The sequence below is a fragment of the Protopterus annectens genome, chromosome 9.part0, assembly GCF_019279795.1.
Source record: "Protopterus annectens isolate FY-2018-M chromosome 9.part0, PAN1.0, whole genome shotgun sequence".
Classification (NCBI taxonomy): Eukaryota; Metazoa; Chordata; order Ceratodontiformes; family Protopteridae; genus Protopterus; species Protopterus annectens.
This window is the reverse complement of record NC_056743.1, coordinates 1,924,765,304-1,924,780,998: the sequence shown is the minus strand read 5'-3', so window position 1 is coordinate 1,924,780,998 and position 15,695 is coordinate 1,924,765,304. Positions and strand designations below refer to the sequence as shown.

Sequence of the window (15,695 nt, the reverse complement as noted above, 5' to 3'; positions counted from 1 at the left end):
ATTTTGCATAACAAAAGTTAATCATGTTCTTCACAACTGGAACACAAGCATGCAAGACATGATCACCTCTGAAAAATTCCTGTCTGTAGAAACTTCCAGAATGTTAGCTTAAAGTACCAACACTACACAAATTAAAAAAAAAAAGAAAGAAAACATGCATTTTCTGATAAACACCTTTACTAAATTAACACTTAAGAAATAAGCACACATACATGAAAAGAAAAAAACACACCATATAACGTTATTTTCATTTTTATACCTTACATTTGATAGCTTTTCCATCTTTACAACACTTACTTGGTTGAACATTACATAAATTGCTCAATTTCTACCTTCCCTTAAACTTCACTCCTCCTGAATATTTACATGAATTGTTCCCAGAATATCTTTTTATTTCCAGCAATTGTCTCCTTCCCTTTAATAAAGATTTTAATACTGACTCAACAGATCAGAAGCACTGTTACTTTATAAACTGGAGTGGATAAGTCTGGCTTTTTGCACATTTTTCCTTCTGAAAAGGTTCTAATAGACATCGACTCTACCTGGATCTTTTAAACCCCCACCTTCATGACTAAAAAGATCTACCTCAATAATATGCAAATGGCAGGTTGGTCAATGTGAAGAAAAAGGCAAGGACCAATTATCATCTGTAAGAGACAGAAACGGAAATAAGGAAAGGGAAGGGGTAACCCTGAGATGGGCCAGGATGAGAAGCCACAATACACAGAAAACTAAATGTTGGGAAAAGATGATGAAGCCTCAGAATAAGCAACGGGTAAAGAGGGTGCTGTCATCCGCTCTACTGCAAACTGGAAAGTAACTATTTTAGGGCATGGGAAGAAGAAACTGGCAAAGGCAAATCTTAACCAGATGGTAAAGACACACAACATATTAGAGCACTAGGCCTAGCCCTAGCAGCAAAATAAGAAGCCATTAGAACAGAGATCATACAACAAAGATTCAAGGGACAGTGAAAAAGAATAGAGGGGATGGGACAAACTTTAAAAGGTTCCTGCCTATAAGGTCTAAGAGCCAGGAAAATAAAACAAAGGACAAGGGAACAGCAACAGTAAAAGACCTGTGATCGATGCACTGTGACAGGAGGTAATTCAAAGTCATGTTTTTTCTTCATCAGCACCAAATTCACAAACTACACAGATGAACTTAACTCTCTGTTGTGCTGGTTACATAAAAACTCTAAGCGGTAGCTTTTCAAATATTTATATTATAGAAAACATATGAAAAAAAAAACAGATGATCAACAAACATCCAACTACTTGATATAGGAAGAGTAAAGCATACTTGGGGGGGGGGGGGGGGGGGAGTGGATTTATACTCCTTAGTTTCATTTTTTCATTTCTTAACTAGATAACCCAACTACGCACATACCTCTTTTCAGCAGGGAGAACACACTACTCTCATTCACAGCGACGTGCCCTGGATTCCACCTGGGGATGAATTAATTCAACCCTGGACTGCAGCCATCTCAGCTTGTGGTCGAAATCCTCAGCACTTAATTCCTGATCTGCTGAGATGAACACCTCTCCTTGTCGTGCTAATAAGATAGACACACCAAGAGGTACCTCTCTGAAATTAATTATACAAAGAGGAGGTACGTGAGGAGGTTTGAGATTAGTTCACGCCGGGCTGGGTGAAACATTACGGCATTTTAAGGACTGCATCAGGAGGAAGCTCTTCTCCAATTATCAAGCTGCATCATTCTAACCAAATCAGATTAGAAAATACTGACAAGTCAATGAATGACAGCGCTTACAAACCTTACCGTAACCGAATACTGTGATGAATGACAGCGCTTACAAACCTTACAGTAATCGAATACTGTGATGAATGACAGCGCTTACAAACCTTACAGTAACCGAATACTGTGATGAATGACAGCGCTTACAAACCTTACAGTAACCAAATACTGTGATGAATGACAGTGCTTACAAACCTTACAGTAACCAAATACTGTGATGAATGACAGTGCTTACAAACCTTACAGTAACCAAATACTGTGATGAATGACAGCACTTACAAACCTTACAGTAACCAAATACTGTGATGAATGACAGCGCTTACAAACCTTACAGTAACCAAATACTGTGATGAATGACAGCGCTTACAAACCTTACAGTAACCAAATACTGTGATGAATGACGGCGCTTACAAACCTTACAGTAACCAAATACTGTGATGAATGACGGCGCTTACAAACCTTACAGTAACCAAATACTGTGATGAATGACGGCGCTTACAAAACCTTACAGTAACCAAATACTGTGATGAATGACGGCGCTTACAAAGCTTACAGTAACCAAATACTGTGATGAATGACAGCGCTTACAAAGCTTACAGTAACCAAATACTGTGATGAATGACAGCGCTTACAAAGCTTACAGTAACCAAATACTGTGATGAATGACAGCGCTTACAAAGCTTACAGTAACCAAATACTGTGATGAATGACAGCGCTTACAAACCTTACAGTAACCAAATACTGTGATGAATGACAGCGCTTACAAACCTTACAGTAACCAAATACTGTGATGAATGACAGCGCTTACAAACCTTACAGTAACCAAATACTGTGATGAATGACAGCGCTTACAAACCTTACAGTAACCAAATACTGTGATGAATGACAGCGCTTACAAACCTTACAGTAACCAAATACTGTGATGAATGACAGCGCTTACAAACCTTACAGTAACCAAATACTGTGATGAATGACTGCGCTTACAGTAACCAAATACTGTGATGAATGACAGCGCTTACAAACCTTACAGTAACTAAATATTGTGATGAATGACAGTGCTTACAAACCTTACAGTAACCAAATACTGTGATGAATGACAGCGCTTACAAACCTTACAGTAACCAAATACTGTGATGAATGACAGCGCTTACAAACCTTACAGTAACCAAATACTGTGGTGAATGACAGCGCTTACAAACCTTACAGTAACCAAATACTGTGATGAATGACAGCGCTTACAAACCTTACAGTAACCAAATACTGTGATGAATGACAGCGCTTACAAACCTTACAGTAACCAAATACTGTGATGAATGACAGCGCTTACAAACCTTACAGTAACCTGCTGATGGAAAAGGGAGAGTTCACAAAGACGGGCCATAGCAACTTCTCATACAGGGGGAGGCAGATCCCATCCATCCATCCTCAACCCTTTTTCCCACTTTGCACATGGGGTCGGGGTGTCACTTCAGCAGTGACAATCATCTCGAGCCAAGGTTTTACACCATTGAGTGGCTAGCCCTGCCACGGTAGTTCACTCACACACAGACACACACTCTCTCTCTCTCTCTCTCTCACCTACAGCCAATTTAGTGTGTCCAATCAACCTACTGCACATATTTGGAATGTGGGAGGACATGCAGACTCTGCACAGAAAGCACCCCAGCCAAGAATCAAACCGGAGAACCTCTTGCTGTGAGGTGACAACTCTTACCGCTGTACCACCTTGACCACCCTGATCCCACACACTACACTTTATAAAGAGATAAGGAGAGCCTCTTTCTGTGAGGCAACAATGCTAACTGCTGCACCACCGTGGCCACCCTAATCCCACACCTTTTATAAAGATACAAGTTTTATCAGACCTTGAAACCTAAAAGTGAATAAGACATTAGAGTCTGTTAACATTTACTCCGGTATTTTTGAAAAACTGCTATAATTCTGAACAAAATGACAAGATGGATGCATGACGATGGGAATTCCCCTTCACAACACTGAGTACAAAGGTTGCAGAGAAAAAACAATTGGTTAAAAAACAAAAAGAAAATTTTAGCAAAGCTAGATTTTCCACTGTGTGATTCCTTAAACCTCTTGTATTACAGGCAACATGGGATATAAGCAAATTACCCTTTAAGGATATCAGGTGTTTCAGCTAAATGGCAATTCTGAATGTCTATAAAAAGAAGTTATGTCCTTACCATAACGTTCCATGTGGAGTGTTCATCTCGCCTTGGTTATTACACATGGGTTCGGAGCTGATCCTCGGTTCCGTGCCGGCCGACTGCAAGCTCTGCATCGAGAAGAAGCTCGAGGACATCTAATACCCACAATCCCCCTCTGCCTTTACCTCAGATCTAGTTTGCAAGCAAACCAGACATAAAGCACGCACATATGCCAACTATATACATAAAATACATATATACAAACATACCCAGTGTATGAAAGTAACAGTAATACTGCAACAGCAGAAGGAGAATACTCCAGACCAGGCACCAAATCGAACGTTCTTCCTAAGGGTGGGAAGGGTGGGAGTGTAATAACCAAGGCGAGATGAACACTCCACATGGAACGTTATGGTAAGGACATAACTTCTTTATGTGAGAGTGTGCAATCTCGCCTTTGTTCTTACACATGGGTAGCGTCCCTAGCTCCATGATCCTGAGGAACTCAAGGGAGAACGTTCTTGAGCACAGTGGACCCAAAGGTTGCCCTATCCCTAGAAACCCTGTCCACTTTGTAATGAGATATAAATGTATGTGGTTTAGCCCAAGTAGCAGCCGCACAAATAGTGTCTAAAGGTAAACGAGCTGCATGAGCCAAAGATGTAGAAATTGATCTGGTAGAATGTCCTCTGGGTTTTGCTGATAATGTTTGATCAGAAGCTTCATAAACATAAATGATACAGTCAGTTAGCCACTTGAAGAGTTCGTTTCGTGACTGCAAGACCCTTTCTGCTGTCAGCAAAAGCTACAAATAGTTGATCAGATTTCCTGTGATCTTTTGTTCTATCCAAATAAAATCTGAGTTGTCTATGGACGTCTAGTTTGTGCAACATATACTCTAATTTATTAGAGTGGTCTTTAAAGAAGGTGGGTAATTCGATGGATTGATTAATATTACTAGTAGAACAAACTTTGGGAAGAAAGGATGGATTAGTGCGTAGGGATACTCTGTCAGAATGAAAAATTAAATAAGGATGTTTGACCGAAAGGGCCTGCAGCTCAGACACCCGTCTAGCAGATGTAATAGCCACTAGAAATAATGTTTTCCATGACAAAAATTTCAAAGTGCAACTTGAAGCTGGTTCAAAGGGTGGTAACATCAATTTAGAGAGTAATAAATTTAAATTCCACGGTGATGTCGGACATCTGACTGGTGGTCTGATATGAAAGGAACCCTTTAAAAAGGCTTTACAAAGTCTGTGAGCCATAATAGGTGCACCACTTTCCTCTACATGATAGTTAGAAATGGCAGCAAACTGTACTCTAAAGTAGCCGGGGAAGCTCCTTCCTGAAATAATTCAGTCAAAAATTCTAAAACCTTATTCAACGGAGCTGTAACAGGGTCCAACTGATGTGACTCCGCCCAGAAGACAAAACGTTTCCACTTACTGGTGTAAGTCTTTGTAGTGGAAACTTTATGAGAAGCTACCAAAATATCTTGAACCGCCGATGTAAGGGGAATTGACCTGGCTAGAAAGGGAAGCGGAGCAGCCAAGCTGCTAGATGGAGAGATTCCAGGGATGGGTGAGGAACTCCTGATGAGTGAGTCAGTAGATCTGGCTCTGGGTCCAGCATCCAAGGTCCCCGAATGCGGTGATGCAATAGAAAGGGGAACCAAATTTGACGAGGCCAGAACGGAGCAATGAGAATTATAGTCCTCTGAAGGTTGTTTGCTTTCTGTAGAAACTTTGCAATCAGGGAAATGGAGGAAAAGCATATAGGAGACCCGGGGCCAATCGTGCACCAGCGTCCCTGGGGACCTCCCCTGGAGGAGTAATAGGGCAAAGTAGCTCCTGCATTTGGCGTTCATTGGAGACGCAAACAGATCGCAGGTAGGCTGGCCCCATTTGCGAAAAATCCTTTCCGCAACTGACTGTTTGAGGGACCACTCGTGAGGCAATAGTATTGCTCTGCTCAGCCTGTCGGCTATGACGTTGGATGACCCGGGATGTGCGTTGCGATCAGAAAGCGACCGATGGACTCTGCCCATTGCCAAATTCTCATGGCCTCTCTGCATAGTTGGTAAGACCTGGTTCCCCCTTGCTTGTTTATGTACCAGACTACGGACATGTTGTCTGTCTGAACTGCAATGGTCCCTGGAGGAAGAAGGGGAGCAAAGTGTTGCAACGCCAAAAACACTGCCCTCAACTCCAGAACATTGATGTGCAGATTGTACTCCAGATTGGTCCATTCGCCTTGGACTGTCTGTCCCTGAAAGATGCCCCCCCACCCTATCAGGGAAGCGTCCGTGGTTATCGTCGCTGACGGTGTGGGTAGCACAAATGGTCTTCCGCCGGATAGGTTGCAAGTCTGTAACCACCACATTAGGTGTGATTTGCATGTTTTCGTTATCAATATTTCGTGAGTCAGTGGAAGTTGTTGGAATGACCATTGTGCAAATAGAAGCCATTGTAGCACTCTCATGTGCAGTCTTCCCAATGGTATCGCAATGAGAGAAGCTGCCATGAGACCCAAAACTTTCAGAACAATTTTTGCTGGGGATTTTCTGGACGACAGAAGAAGGGAAATGTTGAATTGAAGTGCTACTATCCTTTCTGTAGGAAGTTTTAGAACTAACTGACGTGTATCTAATTCCGTTCCTATGAATAAGACATGCTGTGATGGCTGTAGCAACGATTTTTCGAAATTTACTGAAATGCCAAGGTGTGTACAAAGTTGTAGGGTGTAATCCCTGGCTTGTATCAGTTGACGCCTGGTGGTGGCAGACAGGAGCCAGTCGTCCAGATACGGAAACACCTGGAATCCTAGGCGCCTCAGATGAGACGCTACCACTGCCATGCATTTGGTGAAGACCCTGGGGGCTGTGGTCAGGCCAAAGGGCAGGGCTCGAAACTGATAGTGACTGGCTCCTAGCCGGAAGCGCAAATGATCCCTGGACGCCCTGGCCATTTTGATGTGGTAGTATGCGTCCTTCAGATCTATTGAGCACATCCAGTCGTCCTTCTGTAAGAATGGAAGGATCGATTGAAGCGTGACCATTCGGAACTTTTCCTTCTTGACAAAGGTGTTGAGATGGCTTAGGTCCAGAATTGGCCTCCAGTCCCCTGTTTTCTTTGGAACTAAAAAGAACCTTGAGTAAGTTCCGAATCCTATTTGGTCCGCTGGGACTGGTTGGATGACTTTTTCTAGCAGCTTTGAAATTTCTGTAGCTGCTGGCTCTCGCAGATGGGGTGGTACATCTGGGAGCTTTCTTTTTGGAATGGGGTGGATAGAAATGGGATTTTGTAACCTCTGGTAACAACGCTTTTTACCCAATTGTCTGAGGAAAGGTTTAGCCAGGCCTGAGGGTATAAAGCTAAGCGACCCCCGACTGCCTCCAGAGCAGGACAGTCGGGCCTCCTCTCAGGAGTGCTGAAAAGGTTTGCCAGGGAGGTTATCCCTGTCACCTTGGTTTTGCGGACCCCCTCTGCCGCCAGAGCGGCGTCTTCCACCTCTGCCCCCCCTCTGCCTCTAGAGGGGGCATCACCCTGTGTGTTTGGGAAAGATCCTTGGGGTTTTCGAAACCACATTTTCCCACCACGTTGCCCTTTGGGGTGCGGTCTGGAAGAGGTGGAAAAACGGACTCCGACAGCAGACAGAGTCTTTCCCTCCTGTTCACACCGGGTAAGGGTCTCCTTTACTTTAGGGCCAAAAAGTGTGGCTCCGTCAAATGGGGCGTTAGTAAAGGAAGACTTGAAGGCTTCCGCAAATGAACATAAGCGCATCCAGGATTGTCTCGAAGAGCAATCGCTGAAGCCGCTGCCCTACTCGATCCTTGACTGCATAGGATATCAGCCTCATGGACGAAGTTCACAATGGACGTAAGGGTGTTGAGATGCGCTGTAACTTTCTCTGAGACAGCGGCATCTGTAGCACCCTGGAGGGTATCTCCCAACTCTTTGACTAGATCCCTCTGTAAACGTGTAAAATGAGTCAAATAGTTCAGGGAACGCATAGAAAGCCGCTGAACTGAAAATGCGCTTCCCGTATCTGTCCATGGTCCTAGAATCTTTGTTAGGCGGATGGACAGATGAGGAAGACTCCGACATCTCCTTTTTCGTGGCCGCTGCCACCACCATGGCGTCTACTGGAACTCCTTTGGTGAGGTAAGCTTTGTCCTGTGGTGCCGTGATGTACTTATTTGGCTTCCTAGGGACTGGTTCCACCGTGTCAGGAGTCTCCCACGCCCTTCGAGCAATCAATTCCATTAACTCATCAAAGGGCGGAGTGACCCAGGAGGAGGAAGGACGGGCACCAAATGCCTTCAGCAAAACTGACTCATCCTCAGAAGGGGGGAGGGCTTGCCAGTCACCTCTCTGTTTAAGGATCTCCAAGATGTCAGAAAAAGAGACATCCTCTGAAGGTGACTTAGGGGACCCTTCTGACTCATCTAAGTCAGTATCAGATGTCAAGGATTCTTGTGGAGAATCCAAGTGTCTCCTCTTACACAGTCTTTTCCTAGGAACTTCTTCGTGGGGAGCATCCGAAGAAGCCTCCGAGGAAGAGGGGCACCCTCCAGGGTGGCTGAGACACTGGTGCCCGACGCTTGGACGTGGCCGTGGGTGCAGAGGAAGATAACGGTCCTTTGTGGGGAGGAGAAGCTGTACCTGCTGATGTGGTTGTCTGGGTAGACAACACCTTCCTCATGAGGTCGAAGGCCCCGGGTCCCGAGTCGAGGTATCTCCCGGTTCAAGAAATGGGAAGAATCCCAAACAGGAGCCGAAGGCACCGACCCGAGGACGGAACCGAATCGATCCGTGCGAGGCCCGAGGGAGCGTCGGAACGAAACATCGGTCCGACTCGGTCCCGGAACCAAGGACGGATCTTGCCCCGAGACTCCGGTACCGGATCGGATGGAGTCGAGGTAAACGGTGCCGACCGAGAAAAAGACGGTTCTGGCACCGAGGGCTCCACAATCATCAGGTCAGCTTCTTCCGGCTCCGAAGACTGGACAGGTCTCGGAGGAGGAACAGGTGGAGATAGTGGTAGGCCTTCAAGTCTCGACATCAACTGAGAGGAGACCGAGATAAGCTTGGATAGGGCCGTATGCTCCATCAGTTTCTGCACCACACGGTCCACATCGGTGTCGGAAAGGGGTCTAGAAGAACGAGTCGAAGGGATCGAAGACGGAGCCGACCTCAGCAGAGTCGGTGGAGGGAGCTCCGTCACCGGTTCCAAGACTCGAGGCTCGGAAACTGCCAACAGTTGAACACTCGGCCCCGAAGTCTGTGGAACCAGTGATCTAACTAGACCCGAAGAGCTCGGAGCCGATGACTTTGGCTCCGACGCCTTCGACCCCTTCGAAGACTTGGATGCCTGGTCTGAAGCATCCAGAGCCTCCTGGAAAGAGGGTTTCAGCAATCCTCTGTCCATCAGTTTCCTGCGCCTATCTGTCATGACCCTCCCACTAAAAGAGTGACAAATAGAGCAGTCCTCTTGTAAGTGGAGAGGGCCAAGACAGTAGACACAGGAACTGTGGTTGTCTGTGACCGACATCTTTTGGCCACACTGACAACGTTTGAAGCCAGATTTTAATTTTTCTGACATAATAACAAGAAAGAAAGACAGTCCAGTAAGTAAAAGTCACTTCCAATGAAAAACAGTCAAATCCGGTAATAAGTGTCAATTCCTTAATAAATCAGACTACAACAAATACTTAGTCAAAGTAATTCAAGTAGGGGTGGTAGGCCCCGAAAAACTCTGTACCCTTTAGTTAAACTAAGTAACTAATCTAAGGAACCGAGATATCTAAGTCCACTCACACACCTACTCTTAACTTTTCATTGACTAGATTTAAAGTAATTTTTTTGAAAAATCTAAACAGAAAGATAAATTCTTATCTGTAAAAGCCTCGAGCTAGTCCCCAGTGATGCGTATGCAGCAGCGGCAAACTAGATCTGGGGTAAAGGCAGAGGGGGATTGTGGGTATTAGATGTCCTCGAGCTTCTTCTCGATGCAGAGCTTGCAGTCGGCCGGCACGGAGCCGAGGATCGGCTCCGAACCCATGTGTAAGAACAAAGGCGAGATTGAACACTCTCACATCTATCTTTTAAGTCTATTTATGGACAAATTCAGGCCCTTCACAACACTGAGCAGAAATTACCCTGTTCTTGGGATCACTATAGCAACACTGACTGGCTCCATCACTGTGGAGGGGTTGCAATATAGGTTCATAGGTTCATACTAGGCTATCTGCCCGAGGGCATTTATAAGCCTAGCCCATTGTTTTGTGGCTTACGCCACCCCTTTAGTATGGGGAACTATACCCATTATTTTGCTGTGCCTCTGTCGAGCAGTGACACTGAGGTAATTCCTGGGGTATATCTGCGATCTCCCATCCATTGGTCAAGATTTCTCTTGAACAAGGCCAGCGAGGTGCTCTGCCTCACATGTACCGGGATTTTGTTCCACAGCATAGGGAGTCTTTGGGTGATGAATCTATCCCTCCAGCACGTCCTATTAATAGCCGTGTCGAGGTTTAAGTCTCCCGCCCTTGTGGCTCTGATGGATATAGGTTCATATATCTGTTCAAGAATTTAGCAGTGGAAGGCACAGAACATTAATTTCAGTAAAACTCTTCAAGGGCCAATGACATCTGTCTAGCACAAAAAAGGTTTTCACCACCTAGATCATTACTACACTCAAGAGAAAAAGTCTGTAGTCAATTTTCCAGACTTGATAGTGGGGGAGCTGGGAGATTATTTTGTATTCTTTCATATTTCCTTCTGGTCTGTGACCACTTAGACCTTCCTACCCATGTAATTTTTCCCCACTCCAGATTTTCTTGCCCTTCCTATAAGCTGCTGCTTTAAGAGGGGGCAAATGCGGTTTTCTGAACTCTCTGTAATTTTCCTGTCATTACTCGCACAAAAGCCCAAGTCTGCCTCCCATGTGGCCTTCCAGCTTTATAAATATTATTATGGGTCTGTAGCTGTGCAAATTCCGAATTAAAAGGAACCTGAAACTACTTAAAGTGAAATGCAAAGAGGCAAAAATTACTCTTGTCAAAATGATAGAAATAAAGTTTACTAGTGGAGGAATACTGAGTAATGAGTCAGCATTTACTCAAAGATATGGTCATTTTACTAAACATAACAAATGTTTGAAAAGGAAGGGCTCCATTCAGTTTTTGAAACAGAACTTTACCCCTCAAATCTTTAAACATTCAGCTAAAGTGTTATTTTAGTCCAGTTTTAGACATTCTTATTTAATATTAAAGTGAAAATCCAAAGCAATAAAAACTGCTCATATGAAAGAGTCTCAAATTCCTGAAACAAGTCTTACAGAGAAGGGTTTGTTTAATAATAATAATAAAAAAAAAAAAAAAAGCGTAGTTTGGGTCCTCAGGCCTCAAATTCACTTACCTGTTCACTGGAGTCTGGCACTCTACCACTGTACCATGGAGGCAAACAGTAACAGGTTGATTTTTCTGCTACTTGAAGTAATGATGCAAAAAGTGTCACACATTCTATGTAAATATGTACCGCCTCTTGTTCTATTTATTAATTATTTATCTTGCTGCAAATGTGACACCCCCTGTTCTGTTTACTTACGTTGCTTAACTAAGGTGATTCACTCACACCAAAGGGTACACTTATGGGTAAAAAAAGTACAGTTGTGTACACTTACCATAAATGTAGATGTTCGAGTGTATTCATTGTTGCAGTCATTACATTTGGGTTATCTGCCTGCAGGTAGCCCTCACCCAGCCTGAATATCAAAGTCTTGGATTCCTTTGTCGAATGCTGTCTCTTCTTCCATGACGTCATGTCGTCAGGGGTATAAAACATGCAGCCGATGCCATGACATCAGATGTCAGGTGCCCCCATAATGGGAAGCAATTATGTTAGGTTACACCTCGAATACACCAGAAAGCTTAAATACACCAAATAAGAAGGAAGGTAAAGCCAAGAGAAGTCAGGGGGCTGGAGGGAGGGTAACCAGGACAGCAACATTGAATACACTCGAACATCTACATTTATGGTAAGTGTAAACAACTGTACTATGTTCTTCGTGTTTCAATGTTGCAGTCATTACATTTGGGTTGATACCCAAAGCTAAGAAAGCAGGAATTCAGAGAGCATTAGGACCAGCTATTAAGCCCTGCAAGACTGCAGTGGCAAAACCAGCGCTGGATTTAGAAAAAATCGACATGTGGTAATGCTTGGTGAAGGTATGTACAGAGCTCCAGGTAGCAACTTCTAGGATGTCCCTGGTAAGGACTCCTCTGAGGAAGGTTGTAGAGGTAGATGCAGCCCTGGTGGAATGTGATCTTATCCCGTGGGGTAGTTTTTTCCATGGTGCTTATAGCGGAAATGAATGCAATGGGCAATCCATTTAGAAATGGTTTGCTTTGAAATGGCCTTCTCCTCTGCCCCTGCAGCAAAGCCAACTAGCAGCTGTTCAGATTTTCTGAGAGGCTTGGTCCTGTCCAAATAAAATCTAAGTTGTCTGCGCACGTCCAAAGAGTGCAGTATTCATTCACCTTTTGTTTTTTGGATTCAGGAAAAAAGTAGGCAGATGAATGGACTGATTTAGGGCCACACTAGACACCAACTTGGGCATAAAGGAAGGATTGGTCCTGAGGAAAACCCTGTCTGCGTGGAAGATAATGAAGGGCTCCACTGCCATGAGGGCCTGTAATTCAGACACTCTTCTTGATGAATTGATGGCTAGAAGGAAGGCTGTTTTCCAAGAAAGGAATTTCAACTCTGCAGTTGCAGCTGGTTCAAATAGAGGGAGTGTGAGCTTTTCCAATACAAAGTTAAGGTCCCAGGCTGGAGTAGGGGCTCGCCTGGGGGGGGGGGGTCTTAAATTTTTGGCCCCTCTGAGGAACTGCTTTAGCAGGGGGTGAGAGAAGAGGGATGGTTCAGTATTATAATGTGCTGAAATGGCAGAGGCATGAATTTTAATTGACGAGAAGGATAGGCCCTTGTGGAGCATTTCTGTTAAGTACTGAAGAATATGAAGTAAGCTGGGCACTGTTGTGCCCACCCCCTGAGTTTGGCACCAGGAACAGTATCTTTTCCACTTTTCAGCATACAATTTTCTAGTGCTAGGCCTCCTTGCTTCCAGAATAACATCTAGCACCTGCTTACTGAGGGATGCTATTGGAGAGCTCAAGGGATTAGCCAGGCTGCAAGGTTCAGGGTTTGAAGCTGAGGGTGCAGAATCTGGCCTTCCTGCTGGGACAGCAGGGAAGGTGTCTGAGGTAGGTGCTATGGCTCCAGCAGTATCATACTGCACAAAAGGGGGTACCAATGCTGGCGTAGCCAGTCTGGTGCAATCAGTATTGTCCTTGGTTTGTCCTGTTTGATCTTTAGCAGAACCTTCGAGAGGAAAGGCAAAGGGGGAAAGGCATAAACCAAGAAGCTTTCCCAGGTAAAGGACAGGGCATCCACTTTCTAAGCTTGACTGTTGGGAGTCTTTGTGCAGAATTTGTCCAATTAGTAGTTCTGGGGGGAGGCAAACAGGTCTATTTCTGTAGTCCCCCATTTGTTCCTCAAGAGGTTGAATATTTTTGGTTCCAGTTTCCATTCGTGTGGGTCCATGAGATTTCTGCTTAGGTCATCTGCCAGTGAATTTAGCTTGTCTGGCAGGAATTGAGCTTGTAGGTGCACTTGGTAGCTCAAAGCTGTGTTCCACAGAGACATGGCTAGTCTGCAGAGAGGGTGCGAGTGGGTTCCCCCCTGCTTGGTTATGTACCACATAACTGAGGTGTTGTCTGTCTTTACCAATAATTGTCCTGGAAGAATGTGGCCCTTGAAGGCTGTCAGGGAATTCTGTACAACTAACATTTCTTTTTGGTTGATATGCAGGTGCATCCAAATCTGGTTCTATTTGCCCTGAATGCACTGCCCTGCCAAGTGAGCCCCCCCCCCCATGCAGAGTCTGATGCGTCTGTTAGGGTTTGGGCAGCAGGGGGTAGATTAAAAGGGAACCCCTTGAGGTGGCAGGCCTCTGTCCACCAAAGGAACTCTGTCTTTATACAAGGAATTATAGGAATCATTGTTTCCAGGTCCTGATAATGTTAGCACCACAGGCTTTTTAGATACCATTGTAGTTTCCTCATATGCAGTCTTGCATATGGAATTAGTAGAATGCAAGAGGCCATGAACCCCAGGGCTTGCAGAATTTTCCTTGCAGATAGCTGGGTCTTTGTGGCCAGTAATCCAAAAAAATGCTGACAGTTGGTTCTTGGTTTCATCTTTGCGGCCAGTAGTTTGAAGTAGGCTGTCAAATAAGCTGGTCTCTCTGGCGTGAGGAAGGCCATCTGGGAAGTTGTGTTCAAGCGTGCTCCCAGGAATACAATCTGTTGGCAGAGTACTAGGTGAGATTTATTTTCGTTTATGGTGTACCCCAGCGAGGTTAGAAGTATCTTTACAAATGCCAGATGTTGTAATATCAAGTCCTGGCTTTCTGCCTGAATCAGACAATCGTCCAGGTATGGGTATATCTGAATATTTCTCTGCCTACAAAATGCAATGGCTGGAGCTAGACACTTTGGCTTATCTACTGCGCCCAGGGTATTCACAAACGGAAGTGTAGGGAACTGATAGTGCATGGAGCCTGCTCTGAAGCGTAGGTATTTCCTGCAAGATTCCCTTATTGGAATGTGCAGGTAAGCTTCCTTTAAGTATAAGGTTGTCAACCAGGCATCTTTGCCCGGCATAGGGAGCAGCTGTTGAAGTGTTAGCATTTTTAATTTTTGGGATTACCAAAAAGGTGTTTAGAATAAAAGGTCCAGGACAAGATGCCAGGAGCTGTCTTTTCAGGGTAAAAGTCTTGAGTAAAAACCTTGCCCCTTTCTTCTGCTGGGACAGGATGAATAGCTCTGATACTTAGAAGAGTGAGAACCTGCTGTTGAGCCTCTGCCCACTGATTTGGGGGTAGGTCTGGCCAACTGCTTGGGGTTGGTAAGGTGTGGAAGTGGAATATGTATCCTTGGAAAACTATATTTAAAACCCATTTGTCCTGGGTAATGAGTTCCCATTTTTTTTGCATGCAGGGTGAGCTTTCCTCCTAAGGGAGCAGGCAGTTGAGCAGGGCTTGGAAGGGTTAAGGTTAAGTCATTGTGACATTTTTCCATGGGGAAGGGGGGATGTCTTACTACTTCCAGCTTTGGAAGTGGGAGCCCCCCCACCCCACTGCTTAGGCCTGTGTGTAGCCTGAGACTGTACCCTAGGTGGTCTGCTGTTCCTGGGTTTGGACTGAGAAGGCCTGGAAGAGACTGGAAAGGACCAATTCTTAGAAGGCCAATGCCTACTAAATCTGTGAGGCTGTACTTGCAGGAAATCTTAGTTTGCATAGATTTAGCTTTTTACTCCATCTTTTTAAGGACTACTTCTGCTTTGTTGCCAAACAGGCAGTCTTGGTTTAAGGGAGCATCCAGTAATTTAGCTTTAACATGACCTGGCAAGTTTTGCTCCTTAAGCCAAGCATGCCTTCTAAGTACAGACCCAGTGACAGCAGCCCTGCAAGATGCTTCTAGAGTCAAAACCACATTGCAAAGTATGTTTACCAACTTGTTCAGCATAATGCATTAAATCCTGTAATTCTTTATGTTCAGTACAGTCAGGAATCAGCATCATTTTCTGTTTAAGTAGTCCCAAAATATGCTGCTGATACTTTAACATATGAAACTGGCAATTTAAGGCCCTAATGGCCAAAGTAGCAGAAGTGTATACATTCTTACTCCATCTGTCCAAGGCCCT

At 44.6% G+C, this 15,695-nt stretch overlaps 1 protein-coding gene across 1 annotated transcript in view; it reads right to left on the bottom strand.

Moving 5' to 3' along the window:
* The window catches only part of MAN2B1 (mannosidase alpha class 2B member 1), a 1,009,708-nt gene that overhangs the window by 722,918 nt on the left and 271,095 nt on the right, over positions 1 to 15,695 (bottom strand). The gene's annotated exons all lie outside the window — the stretch shown is intronic.